This window comes from Chiloscyllium plagiosum, chromosome 25 (assembly GCF_004010195.1).
Source record: "Chiloscyllium plagiosum isolate BGI_BamShark_2017 chromosome 25, ASM401019v2, whole genome shotgun sequence".
In the NCBI taxonomy this organism is placed as follows: domain Eukaryota; kingdom Metazoa; phylum Chordata; class Chondrichthyes; order Orectolobiformes; family Hemiscylliidae; genus Chiloscyllium; species Chiloscyllium plagiosum.
Genome location: NC_057734.1, coordinates 12,858,935 through 12,877,569, shown reverse-complemented (window position 1 = coordinate 12,877,569; position 18,635 = coordinate 12,858,935). Strand labels below are relative to the sequence as shown.

Sequence of the window (18,635 nt, the reverse complement as noted above, 5' to 3'; positions counted from 1 at the left end):
CCTGCCCCCACCCCGCTCCCATGCAACGCGCCCCTGCCCCCACACCCGCTCCCGTGCAACCCCCCCCCTGCCCCCACACCCGCTCCCTGCTCCCATGCGACACCCTACACTACTTCAAATAATAATGTCGGACCTTTAAGACACCCCAGAGGATAGGTGGGGCCTTGGTTTAATCTGAACGATGTGAAGTATCACATCTCAGTAATCCACTCAAGCAGTAGCGTAGAACATTACAGCATAGTTCAGGCCCTTCGGCCCTCGATGTTGCGCTGACTTGTCATAACAATCTGAAGCCCATCTAACCTACACTATTCCATATGCTTGTCCAATGACGACTTAATGAAGCCTGCATTTAGAGGTCAAATCTTGAACCTGAACCTGAACCTAAAACTGCCTGCCACAAACACTACCACTGAGATGAGCCTATGATATCCAGTATACTGAACATGTTTGTCCACCTTTAATAAGTTGCACTAGCTGGCCCAATTCCCAAATTTTAGCTGGTTTTCCTGCTTCTTGGCCTAATGTTTTTAAACAATTGATTCTTTTTAAGATTTTTTTTAAAAAAAAGACCATCACACTACACTGGTACCTCCACCAATCACTCTTTGGACTCAGGATTGCTGTTTATCACTCCTCCATGATATACCAGTTACTATCCTCCCACCATCTAGACTTCTCCCCGTGAAAACCACTGACTTCACTTTCATTTGAAACCACTTCAACCACCACTTAAAATTTTCATCCTTTCCATCAGTTGCTCATTTTAAAGCAACTGCTCAGATGTTGGACTTCTTATTTAAGGAATGACGCATACGTATTGAAGGCCGTTCCATGGGGGTTATTAGATTTATACCTGAAGTGAATGGGTTGTCTTATTAGAAAAGGTTAGACAAACTTGAATTGTTTCCACTGGAGGTAAGAGAAAGGGGTGCCCTAATTGAAGCATATAAAATCCTGAATGATCTTGATAAGGTGGATGCAGAAATGCAATTTCTTCTTACAACTGTTTTATAATTATGGATCACACTTTTAGGACTGAGATGAAGAGAATTTGAGGACTGAAACACTTTGGAACTCTAAGTTGCCACAGAAGGCAGTGAAGAGCTGAAAATGTGTTGCTGGAAAAGCGCAGCAGGTCAGGCAGCATCAAGGGAACAGGAGAATCGACGTTTCGGGCATAAGCCCTTCTTCAGGAAAGAAGGGCTTATGCCCGAAACGTCGATTCTCCTGTTCCCTGGATGCTGCCTGACCTGCTGCGCTTTTCCAGCAACACATTTTCAGCTCTGATCTCCAGCATTTGCAGACCTCACTTTCTCCTCACAGAAGGCAGTGAATGCAGGGCATTGGAAAGTTAAGACTGAGGTAGGTCTTAACCAAGGAAATAGAAGGTTGTTTCGAGGAGATGGTAATGTGGAATTCAAAACATAAATAGGTCAATATGATTTTACGGAATGGCAGAGGGGGCTGTCAGGGTCCAGTGACCCACTTGTGTCCCTAATCTTATACTTTTATATTTCTTTTACACCAAATATAATTTAAAAATTTTAAATTAAAATAAAAAACAATAAGAATGAGAAGAGCAAATGAGAAGAGTGAAGTATTTATGAGCAATGGGAGAGGCTGAATGTCAATTTTGTATTGGATAATGCATTCTCTGCCCATGTGCTACAAAGCTCCCAAAGAAGCAGTTGCACCACGTGTTTATATCACTGAATCACTTACCCTGAAAGCAATTAAGTCACCAGCAGCAATACTGAAGAAAATGCTTTCAAGTCATGTTATCCCCCAACCAATCCCCCCCCAAACAAAACCACTTCAAGCATGATTCTCGCCCAAAGTGCTTCGGCAACCTACAAACTGAATTAGAGAAACAAGGTAGTAGCTACAGACACCAGTTTCATTGTGTCAGCTGCAGCACAACTAGTAACTGCAGTTGCAGTAAGGGCCTGTAAACATTCAAACTCAGAACAAAGGCCTAATCTTGTCACTTCAATAGGTTTTTCCCCGTTTTGAGTATCTCCGAAAGACTGAGCTCCAAAGCAAATCTAGACTTGCTGAAGGCAAGGCAAATCACTCAGTGCAAATGCAGAATACAAGTTATGCCAAATGTCCATATTTTAAGCCTTGGAAAAGAAATGGGTGGGATCAGTGCCAAAATTTTTAATCTCTCATTTTGGCAGTGCTTTGAATGTTCACTGAAAACAAAATACTTCAGTTAAAGAAAATGCACATTCCCTTCTCCAGCCAGCCTGAGGTAAGATACTCATGGTATTAATGATCCAGTACAACAAAAAAAAAGTTGCTCGGGTGTATAGGAGTTGGGAGGTCACATTGTGGCGATACAGGACATTGTTAGGCCACATTTGGAATATTGCGTGCAATTCTGGTCTCCTTCCTATCAGGAACATGCTATGAAACTTGGAAGGGTTCAGAAAAGAGTTGGAGGATTTCAGCTATAAGGAAAGGCTGAGGCTGTTTTCCCTGGAGCGTAGGAAGCTGAGGGTTGACCTTATAGAGGATTATGAAATCATGAGGGGCATGGATAGGATAAATAGACAAGGTATTTTCCCTGCAGTGGTGAAGAGTCCAAAACTAGAGGTTTAGGGTGAGAAGGGAAAGATACAAAAGGTCCCTAAGGGACAACTTTTTCATGCAGAGAGAGTGCATGTATGGAATGAGCTGCCAGAGGAAGTGGTGAAGACTGGTACAATTACAGCATTTAAAAGGCATCTGGATGGGTATATGAATAGGAAGGGTTGAGAGAGATATGGGCCAAATGAGACTAGATTAGGTTCGGCTATCTGGTCAGCACGGATGAGTTGGACCGAAGGGTTTGTTTCCACGCTGTACATCTCTATGACTGCTTTTCTGAAGATGTCCTTCCAATCAGCAAGTGTGAGCCTGAGCTTCCAGTTGCTTGCCATTTTAATCCTGTCTCCACCCCATTCTGATCTCAGCCTCCTACATACTGTTCCACTTAGAAACTGTTAAATCTCAAACTCATCCAGGTTTGATGAATTGGGAATTGATTGAAAATATTAAAATCCACCTTTCCCTTATACCACCTGCCCAGAGTATTTTCAGCACTTTGTTAATTTTAAATTTTTCCCTTTAGCTCTCTCCTAATCATCAGTTTGCTGCAGTTTTCAGTTTCTACTAAAATTGTATGCCTTTTAGAACTGAATTCCTTTAGGTCAAAGTCAGCAGTGCCTTCAGACATACTCAAATCCCATGCCAGCACTGGCAATTGAGCCTTCAGCTGGCTAAGCTCTGGAATTCCCTCCCTAAAACACTCACCTATTTTAAGACAGTCATTCAAATTTACTCCAACCATGTTTTGGGTCATCTGTCCTAACATCACTATATGATTTAGATTAGATTATGTTCAATATTACTCCTGTGAAGTGGTCTGGGATGTTTCCTACTTTAATTTGCAGTGAAAAGTGTATTTCTTGTTTGACAAAGCCCCTCAAAACTCCATCGCTGAAGTTGCTCTTAGCTCAGTGAAAGCACGTTGGGCTTACAGAGCCGAGAATGGACAACAATAGATCAAGAACAGCAGCTTAACACCACCATCACAAGAACAATTAAGGATAGGCAATAAATGATACCCAGTCAGCTCAGCTGGATGGACAGTTGGTTTGCAACGCAGAGTGATGCTAGAAACACTTCAATTCCCACACCAACTTCACCCCTTGCCTGTGGTGTGGTGACCGAGATTCAACTCTCTTCAATGAGAGAGCAACTGTATGATCTGCTAGGACAATGGCAATGTCACACATTTTACATGTTATATGGCAAAAGTATTATTTCAATACTTGTAAAGTTCTCAGGTCATTCTGAAATAAGGAAATTTGCCATGTCATTGCAAGCTTTCAAGAAAGATGGACTGTCTGTCCATCCTCAATCACATTTCCCCAATTGACTCGAAATTCAATTCACCAAGTAAAACAAAGTTATATCTAAAATTACGTCAGCTTTCTGAGGTTATGGAATTTCACCCTATTATAGAAAGTAAGCAGTTTTTGACTGTACAGCAAAAAAATATGCAACTGTGGGAATTTTAGTTATGCTTTTGAACTCCACTTTTTCCTGACATAACTTCCTTAACAGCTTAGGAAACCACATGTTAAAGCTACAATCAAAGACAACATCAAACTGGTTATACATTGAGCAGCACTGCTTCGAAGCCACTACCCCCTCAAAAATGCAAGGACTGCAAATATTAGAATGCTTTAATTTAAAAAAAATGAATATTGGGAATTAAAGAAAGCAACCATGTAATTGCTATTCCACGTAGTTCAAAACTAAATTTAAATCACACTGCACAGACTACAGCAAGAAACACAAATCAAAACTCAGGAATCAGTTATAATTTATCCTTCGCTGCAGTGAATAAGGATAGTTGTAATGCTTTATTAAATTAAAATACTTAGTCATTTCTGCAGTCTAACAATGAAGCTCATTCTGTCCTATGAGTCAGTGATTTAACTGGTAAATTAAAGCCACTTTTAAAAGGACAACAGAAAAAGACAATTCTTATGCTAATATGCAGCAGTTTTGTCCATGTCAACGTGACTGCAGAGTTCTTTAGGCTTTTCAGTTGAGCTGCTGCTTAGTGAAGAAAGGGGGGCTAATGGAAACACTGGACATTCTTAGCAGCTCAGAATAGTACACTCATTTGGCAATTGCTGAATAATGTACAATTTTAGAAAGGGAAACAACGAAAAATATTCATTTCTATTTTCTAACTTAAAGCTACTTAACTGAGTATTTTATATTTGAGGCTTTAGTTAAGTTGAGTTTCTTTTCTGAAAAAGATTGTCAGGTAAATAAAAGTTAAAAGGGCACCTTCAAATCAAATGAAGTGTCCCAAAGAGCTTTCCAAGAGAGAGAAGGAAGTGGGACATATACAAAGAAAGCGGGTAGCTGAAAGTACAAACAGATTTACAAGCAATTTGTGGCACAGCTAGGTAAAGCAGTAGGTTTCAGGAGAGAATGCAGATGCAGCGAGCAGCACAATGTTATGAGCTCTACATCATTTGGTTTATTAGTGGCAAAGTAGACAAGACTGAAACAGCATAACCGTACTGTTGGGTTGCAAGGTTAGACAGAATTTCTTAAGTCCAGAAAGGAAGGACATAAAGGACTGAAAATGAAGGCAAGAATTTTCAAATCAACAGTGGTGACTGGGTTTGAAATGCAGAAGAAATTTGGCAAATAAAATGGGACAGTCAGGACCCTACACTGTAGACACTGCAAGAGGTCCAAGGAAGAGGTTTAAAACAAGACCACTGAAGCACCAATAATATTAATATTATTGACCATATAATATTAATTCAGCTTTTGCTGAAGCTCAGTAATTCTAAACCAATTTTTTTTCCTCAACCCCCTCTAACCTACAGCAAATGAAAATAGCTTTATTAATGAGAAAAATTCACATCAATTGGATTTCATAGTATTTAAATAGAGTATTTTTTTAAAAATCAAATCACTTTAATGTATACATACCATGTAATCTAATAAAACTTTTAAACAAGACTACAATCTCACTTTTTAAAAATTCATCAAGGGGATGTGGGAATTGCTCGCTAGGCTAGCACTTATTGCCCACCCCTAATTGCCCAGAGGGCAGTTAAGAGTCAACATCGCTGTGGGTCTGGCATCACATGTTAGCTAGACCAGGTAAGGATGTCAGTTTCCTTCCCTAAAGGGTATTAGTGAATCAGGTGGACTTTTCCTGATAAGTCGATTCATGGTCATCATTAGACTCCTAACTCCAGATTTTTATTGAATTCAAATTCCACCATCTGCCATTGCAGGATTCAAACCCAGGTACCAAGAACATTACCTGGGTCTCTGGAGCAAGAGCCCAGTGATAATACCACCAAACCATCACCCCCCACCTCCTTCAGATGATTTCTGCAAAGGCATATCTCAAGATGTTTGCGGTATCATCTGGGCTCCTGAAAAACTCACTCTATCCCATCACCTTCTATTTATTACAGCCTTAATTCCTGTAAAGTGCTTTGAACTCTAAAGAATATAAGCCCTTTTGGAATTTCTTATTAGCAATTTAGCCAGCCAAAATATCACTTACTCAAATTATCAGGAAAACTGATGGAGAGAAATAAAATCAGACCAGCTATCATACATCCTGAACACTAAACAATCCTATATTTATTTTACAGTATTTTGGAGATAAATTGGTCTGATCTGTTGATCTCAGCATTTAGCACAAAGAGGCTTGAAAACCACAGAAGTTGAAACACAGCACAACAGACCATTTATATAATGTTATTTGCCCTCTTAGAAACTCAAACATATTGGTTGCCAATTTCACAATAGGAATGATGACCAACTACAATCAGAATCTTGCAAGTTAAGAAGCACACCACTGCAGTTACTTAAACTGTTCCGATGTTTCAACTTAGGGCGAAGAACAGCTACTCATCACCATCCTCCAGATTTGTTCCTTTCAATTATACTTAATGTATAGATTTAGGTTAACCAGGTTTTACCGTATAAAAGATTAGCAATCACCCCCTGACAACACAAGCAAACTATGACTATGTTTGGCCATTCCCCAAAGCCATAGATCAATGATACAAAACACACAAAAAGTGAACTTGGGCATTAGCACCGAATATCCATAACTTATCAAAATAAAAACAAACATTTCGTTAAAGACGACTTGCACAAAGTTATGTTTGCCAGAGAAAACCTGTGCTTCTCGACATCAAGTCACAATTCGTTAAAAGAAATATCCAAACTGCATATTAACACCAAACTTAGATAGCTGTGAATGCAGATCTTGTAAAAGTGCTGCCGCCTCAATCTTCAACAGGAAGAAGTCTTAAATTCGTGTTTTAATCACTGCACGCCCTGGTGCCGAACACAACTCGACCGGCCACGCCAAACTGCTAGCATTATTCCCTATCAACGTGCACAACCACTCAAAAACGTCTTGATCATTCATCCACCCATCCTCGCCAAAACAAACACACGCTGCAAACAGCAGGAAGGCTGCAACATGCCCAAGATGGATAACTGAAGGGAAGCCTCAGCTGAGCAGCCCCTGGATGCCACTCATTCATTGTCTCTGCATCGCTCTCCTGGTCCCCTCAGTAACTATGCCAACTACCAGGCGCCAACGACAGACCCAGACAATCATAACTATCACCAGCTCCTCCCTCCACCAGGCCAGAGGGGGGTATAATTTTAACTCCCTCCTCCCAGTTGTCGCTCTTACTTACCTCGAGTCTTGAGTTTATTTTTTTCAGTCCCCAGTACGTTGCTCACTCTGTAACCGGCTTCGAGCGCTCCCTGTCCTCACTCACCGCCACCGGAAGCAACGCCTTGACTGAGCGCGCCTGCGCCGACTCGAGCCCCGCCCTCCCTCCGATTGACAGCCCCGGGGAACCAATCGCGGACTTCCTTCTCATCAGCTTCCGGGTGTCCAAATAAGGAGGTGCTGCATCCCTCCCAGTTGTCTATGCCCGGAAGGGTGCTGCCCACCGCCCCCCTCCAGAACACCCTGCCACCCCCATTACCATCAAACACAAAGTGTGCTTTATAAATAAAATAAAAGGTGCCCAATGAATTTTGTCATTGTTCTTTCATTGAGTACTGTATCAGATTTGCCAGCGAAGTAGCTGTTCCCTAATTGCTCTTGAGAAGGTGGGCGATAAAACCCGAGTCCATGAGGGTGCAAGGAATTCCACAGTACAGCGGGGAAGGGACACTGCAGGATTTTGACCCAGCTTTAAGTGTTCTGAAAGAGAGTCACACCAGACTTGTAACGTTATCACTGATTTTCTCTCTCCATGGATGCAACCAGAGCTGCTGAGTTTCTCCAGCATTCTGTGTGTATTTGCGAACAGTTTCAAGTTAGATTGGTGCTTGGCTTGGAGGGGAACTTACAAGGTGGTGATAGTGAAATACGAACTAACCAGCAGCCAAGCCACCAATCAAAATTGAATAACTGTTACTGCTCCCGGTGCGCTGTATGAACCTACTGCCCTGGCCACATTCGCTAGTTGTGCAATGATCAAAAATAGCCACGTTTTCTGCAGGCCCACCTCAGCTAGAGTGACGACTCCATTTCTGCAGCGAATTAATTTTACCATGGGATGATGGACTGGTGGTCACCGTTCAATAATCAAAATATATAGATGAGACCAGGTGATGCCACTGCCATTTTTTGCAACTTCTGCGTTTCCCTCCCCCCACCAAATCTTCCTCCCGCGGAATAGCCCAGTCTGACCAAGGGATGATTCCATAGGTGTCCTCAAGTACTGCCATTACCTAGACCTACAAGTGAAGGATAGATAATGCTGACAGGCTGGTTGCCAGGTTGTATTCCTGCAGGTTTGATCATGTAACATTTTGCCACAGCTTGCAAATTTATTACAATTACGCTGCCTGCCAGTTACATTGAGAGGGATTTGATCAGCTCAGTTGGACATCATTTCTGGTTCCAGGGTTCTTGGATTGATGGTCTTATTCACAAACCTTTCAAAAGTCAGCTCCTATTAAATTGCACCTGGATTACATCATTCAGTTTCACGTACTATTCCTCAGGAAGGAAAGGAATAGTTTTTTAGTCTTAAGTGGGGAGCAGAGTGGCTTTACACCAGAACTAAAAGGGGTTAAGTTATTAGGGTAGGTTGTGTGGACTCAGCTCCTGCTCCCTTTAGTAGGGGAATCCGGAATGGGGCCATAAGCTTAATTTTGGAGCTTAGCTGCTCAGAGGTGATACAAAGCATATCTCTCACACAACATCCAGGAAATCTGCCATTGTCTTCCCAAAAATCTATGGAGGTAGGGCTATTTGAAACTTCAACACTGAGACTGATGTTTTTGTTAGACAAAGTTGTTAAGGTTTCAAAACTAAGTGAGGGAGATGCTGTTAAAATACAGACTGATCTAAATGAACTTATGTAAGGCAGTATCCCTTGTTTTACTCAGCCATTCAGCCCCATGTGCCCCACTTACCATTTAGATCAACTAGGTAAAAACAAGGACTGCAGATGCTGGAAACCAGAGTCTAGATTAGAGTGGTGCTGGAAAAGCACAGCAGGTCAGGCAGCATCCGAGGAGCAGGAAAATCGACGTTTCAGGCAAAAGCTATTCATCAGGAATAAGATACCTGATGAAGGGCTGTTGCCCAAAACGTTGATTTTCCTGCTCCTTGGATGCTGCCTGACCTGCTGTGCTTTTCCAGCACCACTCTAATCTAGACTCTGGTTTCCAGCATCTGCAGTCCTTGTTTTTACCCAGTTGATCTAAATGGTAAGTGGGGCACATGGGGCTGAATGGCCGAGTAAAACAAGGGATACTGCCTTACATAATTTCATCTTGAACTGTAGTGGGCAGAAAAAAATTAAAATAACAGAACAAGAACACCAGCAAGACCCATGCAAAACATTTCTTTAAGTCCCTGTACCTACATCTGAAAGTCTAAAGTGAACACTGTATCCCCTACTTATGTTCTGTCCACGAATCACTTTGAACATTGAACATAAACTAAACCTCAAACTTGTGCTTCTTATAGATTCAACTTTCCAATGTTCAGATACACAATAAATTCCAGCAGACTGCCCATTCTGTACATTCTTCTGTCTGACTGAAAAGCCACCTCTTCCAGGGAGCCAATTAAAACATGAACTTGCTGTCATTGGCAAACCCTTTCAACAATCATAATCCACCAACAAAAACATCATTGTCTTTGTGAAGGGGCGGAGAGTGTGTGGGGTTTTTTTCTGCCTTGTTTCTTGTTTTAAAAAGCCTTTTCAGCCAATTGCTGGACAACAGGATATATGTTAAAGGACATTTAGAGGATCAGTGTGCTGTGTGATAGTGCAAACTTGCCTCTCTTTGGAGCGCTGTATGTGCAATAGCCCCTGGGAGATCAATCTTGAAGGGCCATTGACCTAGAACATTGACTGTGTTTCTCACTCAACAGATCTTGCCAGTTGAATTAAGTATTTGCAGCACTTTGTGAGATGAATTCTTGATTCTGGCTGAGGCATGGCAGAGTCAGAAATTCTAACTATTTGAGTGAAGACCATTACAAATAAGCTTAATTCTGACCTCACCTAACAACTATACAAACCTTTCTCATGGCACTGAGCAGAAAAAGGGACTGGTAATCCAGGCTGATCACTCTCTCCCAGAACTAAGTACACTAAACTTACCTAACCACTATGAGACAGGATGAGATCTATTATATCTACAGTTATTATGTTGTTGTAAACAGCCAGGAACTAACTGTATGTGATCTAGTGTGAGCACATTCATGGCAGCACTGGAGTATCAGTTTTTGGGTAACACATTGATGGTCTAAGCAGTGTTCTGTCCAGGCAGGCACAGCACCTATGTACAGACAAAGAACTCACATCTTTCCAAGTCTAAAGTGACTACTTCAAACAACTGGGCACCAAAACACAACCAGAGCACACATTTACACACCAGGATATCACATCTGAAACATGATATACCACTCAATACCATCAGGCATGTATCATCTGGACAAAGCAGGAGAGCTACTTAAGAAGTTGGTTTGCTTTTTTTTTTGAGAGTGTACAGTCCTAAAGTTATAGGCCAAGAAGCAGAGGAGGATTTATTGACAGCAAAACAGTTGAGGTTTTGGAACATCATTGTGTGGGGTCAAATTGAATTTCATAGTTCAAATGAACGTCAACTAGCATTGATGGATTGGACAGTACAATCAGAAAACAATCACCTAGACTTTGCTGCAATGTGGTCTGTGAGCTGGTCTTTGCCCTCAATCTTCACCTCACAAATGTTTACAAAGCAACCTTCTGGAAGTGAGAGTTGTTAACAGCATGGCAAGGACAACAACTACATCAGGGAGGAGAAAGTAAGGACTGCAGATGCTGGAGATCAGAGCTGAAAAATGTGTTGCTGGAAAAGCGCAGCAGGTCAGGCAGCAACCAAGGAGCAGGAGAATTGATGTTTCGGGCATAAGCCCTTCTTCAGGAAGGCTACATCAGGGTCCTTGGTAAATGACAGGACAAATATTCTGTCTCTTTTACTCATTAAATTTAAGGATTAAGACTGAAGCAAAAAAGTCAAAGAAGAAAATAGGTTCAGCTAGAGTCAAATCAAATCCAGACCAAGAATTAAACAGAGAAAAGGGAAGCGTAGATGAAGAAATAAAATAAAATTGGGAAGTGTCAGAAAAACAATTCAGTTTTTCCATTTTGAGAATTTCATTAAAGATAATGAAGAACGAGACTCCACAGTTTAAATTGTTTTCTTCTTGGGAAGGAGAGGTTGATTGACATTGCAGGACTCTAACTTAAAAAGCACCAGTCCTTAACTTTCTTCTACAGGTTTAACTCATAGCTAATGCAGAAATCAGTATTTTCATGAAACCCATAGGGCATGTTGAAGGAGAGCTGCCTGTTTCTGATGAGGCTAACAGAGTGATGCAAATTATCCAGTGACTTGTGGCAATTTGCAATTCAAGGGAGTACCTACTCACAACAAGTTGCTGAAAGATTACTGTTAAACACCCCAATACTCTTGGCAACTATCAGATGTGGTATCTGAACTGGCATGAGCCTCCAGCTTTAAGGCTTGTACCAGTTTTAACGGTTGTACTTTAAATCCATTCAGACTCCAGAAATATAATTTGGGATTTAGCACCTAAATCAATCCACAAGACTGGCATCCACAATTAAATTACTAAATTATTAAAAATATCAATATGGTCAGCACTGTGATAATAGATAGTGACTATTGATATCAACAATAAGGTCAAATAAGTAAACATAGCCACTCAAGAAAGGAATGTTTCGTAATGGCATCAACCGCTGAACAGGCATCGTGCTTAGTAATTCAGTAACAGAGAACAGTTTGAGTTCCAAGACTGAGAGTTTGCTATGTGTGATGCGAGAGGAGTTGAAGAGCAACTTAAATTACATTGTTAGCACCTGATAACAGAAATTGTTGTATCACTATATTTCAAAATGGATTGCATGAGTGGATACACACAAAGTGGTTCGGTTGACAAAGGATACATCATCCAACAGAAAGGCCCAGATTTAAATGCCATTCTGTAAAGAATTAGTTGAAGAGACAAAGGGTTGCTACCCTTGGGCTTAATGCTCTGAGACTTAATAAAGGAAACCAATAATGACTCTCCCTTTTGGATGTGATCCATCTCCACTTTGATAAACAGTGTATTTGTGAGGAGATTAGAATGAGAGCAGGCTCATCATAATTGTGATGGGTCCTGTTTCTCCTGAATGATTTAGAAAGAGACTTTGCAGGAGGGAGAAGCAATGGAGGGTTGCAGATACCCACTGACATTCAAATGATGGAGCACCTGCAGAGCAGAAGCAGAAAAGATGTTTTAAAAAGCATCATACTCACTTGGCTGGTGAGAAAAAGAACCATGCAATATAGCTGAAGCCTTATGGACCAGAACATTTCAATTCAATATCTGTACTAAGTTGATGCCAGATTGGACAGCAATTTGGGAATTACATTTGGCAGAGGGAACTAACCAATATTCCAACATCTGAGCACACTCCACAGGGAACTGCTTGTAAGTGAATATCAACTCAGGTCAGCTGTGACAGCCTTTTTAATGATACTGCTCACTCATAATGATCACTCAGATGATGCAAAGGCAGGCTGATGTCCTTCTGGAGCAATATTCCAACAACAGGAGATCTTCCAGGAGAAGAAACTAGTAACTAGGAATCACAATTTCAAAATTGTCAGCAAGAGAGACAGGAGTATATTGAGGAGAAACTTCTTTTCTCAGAGGGTTGTTAGGATTTGGGATACACTGTCTGGGAGAGTGCTGGAGGCAGATACCATACAAGGTCTCAAAAGAGAGCCAGATACAAGGTTATGGAGATAGGGCTGGGGAATTGCATTAGCTGGATAGCTCTTTCCAGAGGCAGTATAGACATGATGGGCTGAATGTCCATCCTCTGTACTGTAACATTTTATAATTCTAAGAAGGAAGCACTTGACAAACAAAATCTCAATGAAATTGTTTGTGGGCGGCACGGTGGCACAGTGCCTCAGACCCGGGTTCAATTCCCGCCTCAGGCGACTGACTGTGTGGAGTTTGCACGTTCTCCCCGTGTCTGCGTGGGTTTCCTCCGGGTGCTCCGGTTTCCCCCCACAGTCCAAAGATGTGCAGGTCAGGTGAATTGGCCATGCTAAATTGCTCGTAGTGTTAGGTAAGGGGTAAATGTAGGGCTACGGGTGGGTTGCGCTTCGGCGGGGCAGTGTGGACTTGTTGAGCCGAAGGGCCTGTTTCCACACTGTAATGTAATGCAATCTAATCTAATACCTTGTTATGTGAAAGTCAAAATGCTTGATTTTTTAATAAAAAATTGACAAACCATTAGATTAATCTTGTAATTTCTAACGTCAGTTCACAACCTGTATATCTCAAGTTTATCAAAAATGTCTGATCCTTACATGGCATTTCCGAGTAAGGAATGTTGTATCAAATAGCAAGACTGACAGATCAATAACACACTTTTAAACCATACTAATCTGACTCAAGATTGTTAGGCAGCAGTGACACCAAAAGCATAAAACAAAATTAATGGGTGAGATGTTCCAAAATATTTCACAAGGGAAGAACAGACTTTTAAATAGTTAATTGTTTGGATATTGGTGATGCTAGAAAGTGATAATTATTGCCCATTCTTATTTACCCAGGGGCAGCGCAGTAGCTCAGTGATTAGCACTGCTGCCTCACAGCACCAGGGACTCCTGGTTTGATTCCATCCTTGGGTGACTATATGGAGTTTGCACATCTCCCTCTTGTCTGTGTGGGTTTCTTCCCCGGTGCTCTGGTTTCCTCCCACAGTCCAAAAATGTGCAGTTGGGTGCTTTAGCCATGCTAAAAATTGTCCTATGATGTGCAGGTTAGGTGAGTTAAAATCCCATGTAGGGTTACGCAGCTGAGGTGGGGGGGTGTGGGATGCTCTTCAGCGATTCAGTGCAGACTGAATTGCTATTGGCATTAGTCAAATATATGGTATCTCCACTATGATTAAAACCAATGGGTCAAAACTGAATATTACATTTTATGTACAAGAAAATTAATTGCCACACAGAACTATGAAAAATATTTTTTCAGACATATGACAGTATTTGTGAAGAAATCCAGTTGGTCAGATTTAGCATTATTACAGCTGTGCAGGTATTTGGGTTGCAGTAAGTGATGTGATCACAGCGTGTAATGCTTAGTTCATTGACGGTATTAACCTTTCAGAAACAGATTCCAGCGCAAAATAAAACATTTCCAGAGAGGAACGATGAATAAGCCTCTCAGCTGGACATTTTCAGGCAGCTTTGTTTCCAAGAACAGTCATGGTTCACATACTGTGCGACTTGAAAAGCCATTTTGGTCACTAAATATACATCATCAGTAGCACAGCTTTAATCTTATATTTTGGTGAATAAAGTTAGATTTCTCCAATGATCAGATAGTAAATGTAGCATTGCCACAGCTCACTGGGGTAGCATGCTGGAAATCAAGCCTAACTATTCTCAGAGTTATCACAAAAGTTAAAGATTCTTAAAATTACACAGGATTCCCCAATTTACCTGACTTCCTGACCCAAGTACACAGAATGGACCAGACTTCTGCAATTAGGTAAAAACATGGACTGCAGATGCTGGAAACAAGATTCTAGATTAGAGTGACGCTGGAAAAGCACAGCAGTTCAGGCAGCATCTGAGGAGCGGGAATTCTCTCCACCCTGCAGGCACTCTGCCTCTATTCCTGATGAAGAGCTTTTGCCCGAAACGTCGATTTTCCTGCTCCTCGGATGCTGCCTGAACTGCTGTGCTTTTCCAGCACCACTCTAATCCAGACTTCTGCAATTACCAAGAATGACTATTTATTGCAAATAAATAGACTTTTAGCTGCAGGTAAACAAATCTGAACCATCGACCATAACTCTGTTAATTAAAATTCTAACCTCTGATCAATGTCCCCTCCACACACACATACAGGCAGACACAAAACAAAATGGATGTGATAGGCAGAGGGAAAGACTAGAAAGATAGTTCAATGATCTCCAAACATGGTTTACTGAGATAATCATTTTTGCTTATTAGAATTCAGCTTCTTGATATCCCTTCTCTAAATACACTTATTTGACTACAGGGGGCACACAGTGACTGATTCACATGTATAAAATTCTCTGACTTATCAATTACGAGGTTGCACTTTTAAGTTAGAAATGAGGAGGAATTTATTCTCTTAGAGGGTCGGGAATCAGTGGAATTCTTTACCACAGAGGGCTGTCAAGGCTGGGTCGTTAAGAATATTCAAGGCTGAGGTAGTCAGATTTTCAATCAGTAACCAACAGTTATGGGAAAAATGCACAAGAGTTTGGTTAAGGATTATCAAATCAACCATCAACTCTTTGTTTGGCAGAGCAGACTCAATGGATTGAATGGCCTACTTTTGCTCCTATGTGTTATGGTCTTAATTAAAAATCATGGCTTACAGCACCTGGAAAAGGGAAATAAACTGGCTATCTTCAGGCTTGAGATGCTTTTTACTGCAGAACAAAAATTAATTCCTTATCTTCCTGAGGTTCAATAGTTTCTGCCGAAACATTCACACCCCTAAGTTGTTCAGCAATCTGGGAACCAACCGCAAACACAACTGGTAGACAGAAGGCCTACAATTATAACATTTAAAACACATGTGGATAGGCACATGAATAGGAAAGGCTTAAAGGAATCTGGGTCAAATGCAAGAAAATGGGACTAGACCAGTTTAGGGTGCCTGTTCGTTGTGGACAAGTTGGACCAAAGGGCCTGTTTCTGTGCTGTATGACTCTACAACTTCATAAGTGGTGACTAGTCTACAGACCAATCAGCTGCTAGTTGCCAACGATTCATACGTACCTCTTGGCTCCAGCTTGTCTGCAAACTAAGTTTCCAATACCTCCACAAGCATCTGTGTAAATAGCACTTACAATGAGTGCCAGGTTACTTGCTTGTTAAAAAAAAACATGCAGTAATCCTTGGATTTTAAAACAGACGTTTTTCTCCATTTACTCCACAATCAAAAACTTAGAAAAATAATAAGATATGGTCTTTATAGCACAGAAAATCCCATTCAATGCCTTGTATGTGTGTGAATGTCAGTTAAGAACTGGAAAAGGGCGGGCTTCAATATCCTTAAAGGTGATTTATGCTAAAATGTTTACTTCTTTTGCAAACAAGAGAATAAGGTACAAGACAGTTGTTGATGCTTCAGAATCACACCTAGTCTGAGAGAGTGTCTGTTCAAGAAGGTGCAATTTTAAAAGACTGTTTAAAGTGGCATAGCCTTTTGTAAACCATTTTTTAAACAGATTCAACAGTGTAAACCCAACTTCTTCTCATAAAGTCATTATATTACTTAATTTATAGTCAAGTAAGTTCTCACCTCCTGACAGTACTCTTTTAAGCTGAAATGCCTTTATGCAGAGCGTTAGCACAAAATGTCATAAACTTACAGTTATGTAAAAGCATCTAATCATGGACTAAATGTGTGGCACCTCATATGTGATAGTGGAATGCACATATTGATTTGGACTTTCTCTTCTCTCCCACTCATACTCAAATTTCTGATTCTTGTTAACAACATAGCTACAGAGCAAGATTTACAGAAGACTTTCCTCAATTCAACGAAAAATCAATCAAACAATGTCATGCAGTAGTATGAAAGGAAAAACATATTTACATGTTAAGTTTCTCACAGTCAGTGCTAATTATATCAATTTCCTACTAGTGGCAGAGAGCCACAGTGACACAGTCTTCATTATCTCCAGCATGTCCCAAAGCAGATATTTTTATAAGGAAATTATACAGCATGTGGAGGGCATCAATATGAACTGAAACTGCAACCTCACTATTTATACACAACCTCACCAAACCCTTTCCAAATTGAGAAACAAAGTAATGTGCCTAGTCTCTGTAATGGTTAAAAAATGTTGGAAAGGTGACAGGACAATGGAGGAGGAATGAACAGACAGCACTGAGCTTCGAAATGAATAAAGGAACATATATTTTTAAAAATTTCTCAAAGTCTCGAAGTGCTTAATAGCCATTGCTCTTGATAATGAGGGACAACACAACAACCAATTGGTATAGCAAGGCAGTGAAAATCACAGTCAGATAAATGAGCAGACCATAAACACTGATCTTATGAAAAACGGTTGAACAGGTTAGGTCAACACAGAGTGGTGTTTCAAACAATGAGAACCTACATCATTGAAGCATTTAAGATCCTGAGGGGTTTTATTAGGGTAGACTCAGGGAATGTGAATCCTGTTGAAAGACACAGTTTAAGGACAACAGAACTCCCTTAAAATGGAGAAAAGGAGAAATATTTATCTTTCAGTCTGTGGAGTTCTCTTGCTCAGGCAGGGTCACTGAATTTCACAGTCACAGGATTGGTACAGCACAGCAGAATGCCGTTTGACCCATTGTTCCTGCACTGGCGGGTGAATTGATTCAAGACTGAGTTAGATTTTTGATAGACAAGAGAGTCAAAGGTAATGGGGAGGGGTGGAGGGGACTAGCAAATAGGAAAGGGGTGTTCAGATCAGTCATTATCTTATTAAATGATCAAACAGCCTCAAAAAGTTGAATGGCCTACTCCTGCTCCTATATCCTAAATTCCTATAATCTATTTTAGTGTCAGTGGCCAAGGTGCCAGGGGAACTCCTCTGCAGTTCCTGAAATATTACCAAGGGATGGGATTATTTGTGTCTATCTGAGAGGAAAGACAGGACTTCAAGCTAATATCTCGCCTGAAAAATTGCTACCCAAACATTAAGCCTTAAAGCTACGGCCTTCTGTCTTAATTACTTCACTGAGTTGAGGAAAACATTTTTCTATAACTCTATACAATTACAATATTTAAAAGACATTTGGACAGGTATGCAGTAGGAAATATTTCAAAGAATATGGACCAAATGCTGGCAAATGAAACTAGTTCAGTTTAGGAAACCTGATTGGAATGGATGAGTTGGACTGAATGGTCTGTTTCCATGCCAAATGTCTCTATAACCCGAAGTGCCTAGATTAAAAGGAGAATGCATGACATGGAGAGGAATACCATCATTTGGTTTATATCAATAGGACTATATCAGCTGACATGATTAAGCCTCACTCAGCCTCAGTAAGTGAGGCTGACATGATTAAGCCTCACTTACAGACCAGGATGGTCTCAGGTCCAGTTTAAGGTCTGTACTGGATTTGTGATCTCTATTGGAAGGATGGCAGGGTGATCCAGTTACTACTCTAGGTTGAGGGTTGGAGACATGAAGCCAGGGTTCTCAGTCCTGGTCAGTATTCAGCAAGTAGTGAGTGAGTAAGTATTCATTACACTTTCTGCATCATACATGTGCTCAAATTCTTCCTTTTCATCAGCCCAAGTACAATTTCCCAAGATCAAGCCCCTGCAGGTTACATAAACAATGGGGCACCTTTGTACACCTGCATCAAATTGAAGTCAAATAGCATTACTTAAAGTCCGACAGCCTGATTAATCACCTGTAAAATAAGGAGATGGACAGCTAATAAACAAGTATTTAAACGAATGGAGTACATTATTG

General features: G+C 40.8%; 1 protein-coding gene across 2 annotated transcripts in view; it reads right to left on the bottom strand.

The window, feature by feature from the left end:
* Positions 1–18,635, bottom strand: part of coro1cb (coronin, actin binding protein, 1Cb) — a 172,991-nt gene that overhangs the window by 143,324 nt on the left and 11,032 nt on the right. Inside the window, exon 1 of one of the 2 annotated variants that reach the window (XM_043715529.1) lies at positions 7,260–7,388. The exons of the other annotated variant lie outside the window; for it this stretch is intronic. The gene's annotated coding sequence lies outside the window, so the exon portion shown is untranslated. Of the gene's footprint in view, positions 1–7,259; positions 7,389–18,635 lie in introns of those variants that run through there. 2 annotated transcript variants of the gene reach the window in all.